We start from the raw sequence: 3,753 nt of genomic DNA on the forward strand, positions 1-3,753 counted from the left end.
AAGAAGCTGAGACTCTTATGTCCAGGTGAGACAATTAAGCAACAAGTAAAAATAATTACATGTAACACTATATAGAAAATAAAACTATACAATGAATATGAACAAAATATACATGCATGTATACCCATTGCCATTAATCATCCCTCAAAATACTTAGCTCCCTTCAAACAGACTTATTCCACTGTTCTTTGCAATGTGTTTTACTACAAAAGGGAAAAAAAAATCACTGTATATTTTTATCACATACTTTATTAGATCGGACTTATAGTGATCTGCCTGTTTACAGTCTCCCAAGAGCTGGGATTATAGGTGATCGTCACCACGCCCAGTCTCAAGTGCCATCTCAGTGTGCTTGTGGGGGCGGGGCTGGCACTGCAGGCACAGGGATCAAAAACCCGGCCCCTGCACCTGTTTGCAGGTGCTTTAATCCACTGAGCTATTTGGCTGGCCCTCACCTACTCTATTAGAGACAGGGTCAGAGAATACCTATTTGAGAGAATGGACCATTTTGTATCTGTATATACAAAATAGTCAGGATAGATATACAGCTACTTTCTCTTAATTCAATGAAAAGAAAGATTTGTACTAATAGTGTTTGAACTGGATATCATGTCTATATCTTGTACTATGGATAACTACTTTTAAGACAATATGCAATGTATTAGTTATTGTAACTGTCCTACTAACCTGTTTTGAAACTATCTCATTGCTATTTGTTTCTCAATAAAATTAATAAAAAAAGAGAGATAATGGCTCTGTTTGCTGGTAAATCTTTTCCTAAGAGACAGATTTAAACATAGGATATTTTATAAGTAAGTAGTTACTTGTTCATCATTAGACTGCTTCTGTCTTAGACCTAAATAATATTTTATTTTATTATTTTGTCTGAGACACTTGAATTCATTACGTATTCCAGGCTGGCCTCAAACTTACTTCTGTCTTCTTGTCTCAAGCCCCTGAGTGCTGGGATTATAGAAGTGCACCACCATACCTGGCAGATTTTGGTATTGTATATTTTAATCAAGGTACCAGGCACTAAAAATTTTTGAATCACTGTAATGCCATTTTCTCAGTGACTAAAAGGAAAAAGAAAGCTAACAAAAGGATACAAAAAAAAAAAAATCCTCCCAACTAGAACATACTTAATTGTGATATATATATCACAGAACTTGCCCCCTCCCTCAAGTTCTTATTTCCAAGTTCAAAAAAGTTAGAGGTTGATTTGAAAACACTGTTGGCTTCAGTTAAGATATTCAGCTAATTAAATTGGTATAGGCAAGATGGGATGCAGCAGGTACACTGCTGTAAGGCAGGACAGAGCAAACTAAAATTCAAATTCAAGTTTGAATTTCATTCAAACTTTTCCCTTTTACCTCTCAGTTTTGGAAATCAGTTTCTAAGCATTTAACATAACTGGAGCACATGCTTCAGTTAACTCGACAAAAAAATGACACCTGTAATTAAGAGAAAAATAGAGTTTATAGGATACATAATTACTGCTCCTGGTAAATGCTGCAGGGTATCCATTTTTGCTGTAAACTTTCTCTGAAGGCTTGAAACAAGGGGGACACAGAGTTTCCCTTTCCCTACTGTTCTAAGTTGTTTTCTTCCACACTAGCCTTATGTGGAGTTTTTTTGAAAGAAAAGATTCCATGCGCCTGTTTGAGAAACACTGCCCACAGCAGCTTGTAGGGTATTAATAATCCAGGACTATATTAAATGCCCCGAGAATTCCATGTTTCAATAGCATATTTACCCCAGCATTTCCAAAATGCATATAATTTATGGAAAACTTTTTCTATTAATAGTCAGCAAAACACTGGTTCTGTGAAACCCATGTTGGACAGCACAAATCATTTACCTTAGACTAATTATCTGCCTTAGATGTTCTAGAATAAAGAACACTTTAAAAAGAACTTGAATATTAAGCAAAAGTAATGCCCCATGGATTCTGGAACCATATTGAGAGAGACAGGAATGTGGTACAAAAAGAAGTGATTAAAAAACCTAGCTGCAGCCAGGCATGGTGGCTCACGCCTATAGTCTCAGCACTCAAGAGGCTGAAGCAGGAGGACAGGCACAATTAAGGCCAGCATGGGCTACAATGAGCCCACTCAAGTCCAACTTAGGCTACATAGTGAGACCTTATCTCAAAAACAAAACAAAATATGGCAACATAACAAACACCACCCCCAACAAATCAAAACAAGACAAAAATGAAAAACCAAACAATACCCCCTCAGTAAAATCCTAACTGCATACTTTTACACGGTCATTCCAGAATCAAAATGAAAAGGCCACAAGGACATATTTTAAAGGATATGTCCATGAATTAATATAAAAAGCATCAACAAAAATATCCTCAAAGCCATAATTATTCAGAAACTTTGTTATGAGTATCATATGCTTTCATATATAGAAAATGTAATTCCTAAAAGGAACATACAAGCCTACTTTCTGTTTCAGCAACTCAAATAAACCTTAAAAATGAATCAGATGAGTGGCAAGGACATCTTATAACAAAAAAAAATTAAGTTGCATAACTTAACTATGCAAAAAATACAAAAGGAAAAATTCTACATATATATGTAAATCCCAAGCTTAATATAATTATGGTATAGGAACACTATTTTTCTTCCATTTAAATTCATAAAGTGGTAGAAGAACTGGATCATAGACTTGGGACTAGATAAGTTTCATCATTTTCTAACGAAAGCTAAAATCAATACAAACCTAAAATCTCAACCCCCCAGGAAAACTTCTCATCCTGTTTTTTTCCTAAATATGGTACTTAGCGTGATCTGCTTACCTGCTTACAGGTTTAGTCAGTACTAATGCAGGTCAGAGATAAAGGGAGGCTTTATCTCTGACCTGAGAAAACAGAGTCAGACCAGAGAAAACACATCAAGGGTGAGAGGAGCTATTTGCAGATGTCTCTCACCTTAGAAGACAGTTTTAAACGTGGCTAATGGAAAGTGTGGCTTCAAAACGTGGCTAATGGAAAGTGTGGCTTCAAAATGATTCCAAGTGTGTCTCAGTTACTTTTCACTGGTTGTTGTGATAAAATACCTGACACCCAAATTTAAGTAAGGAAAGACTTATTTAGCTCACAGTTTGTGGAGGTTTCAGTTTAAACTTGGCTGGCTCCCAGGCAGAGTGGCACATGGCAAACAGCAGCAGTTCAGAGTTGAGGCTTCTAGCCAGCCTCTCCCCTCCTTATATTATCAACAAGCTACCCTGAGGCTGGGGATGTAGAACTCATGCCCTCCTCTTGCACAGGATGAGGATGTTTACAAACTTAAGAATCCTGGCTCTCTGCTGAGTCACTTAAAGTAAGCTTCTCAAGTTGACACCATATATCAACCTGTACCAAGTGTAAGGAAGGACTCTGCTGAAGTTGTATCCAGTGTGCCTTAGTGTGAACCTCTGGGATTAAAGGATTCTGCAGGGGACACTGTCTTGCTATAGTATGACAAGCTTTGCATTGAACTTAGAAATACAGGAGCACGAATGAGAAATTTTCATTTTTTTTATCCAGCAAAAAACCTAGGATAAAACTGACATAAAATTATCTTTGCTGGAGATAACTAAACCTGTCTAAGGTAGGTGACCTAATTCTTCAAACTGTCAAACTCTAATTAGTAATCAGAATTGTTCTGATTACTAATTTGATTTCTCAGATATCTTGAGAGTAAAGGAGGTATGAGGATCCTGGATAAAATACACTCCTTTGTTATACTCACAAACTGGCAT

At 36.6% G+C, this 3,753-nt stretch overlaps 1 protein-coding gene across 1 annotated transcript in view; it reads right to left on the reverse strand.

Annotated features, from left to right (window-relative positions):
- The window catches only part of Myo1d (myosin ID), a 269,339-nt gene that overhangs the window by 132,538 nt on the left and 133,048 nt on the right, over nt 1-3,753 (reverse strand). The gene's annotated exons all lie outside the window — the stretch shown is intronic.

The sequence above is a fragment of the Octodon degus genome, unplaced genomic scaffold (genome assembly GCF_000260255.1).
Source record: "Octodon degus isolate 3935 unplaced genomic scaffold, OctDeg1.0 scaffold00072, whole genome shotgun sequence".
In the NCBI taxonomy this organism is placed as follows: domain Eukaryota; kingdom Metazoa; phylum Chordata; class Mammalia; order Rodentia; family Octodontidae; genus Octodon; species Octodon degus.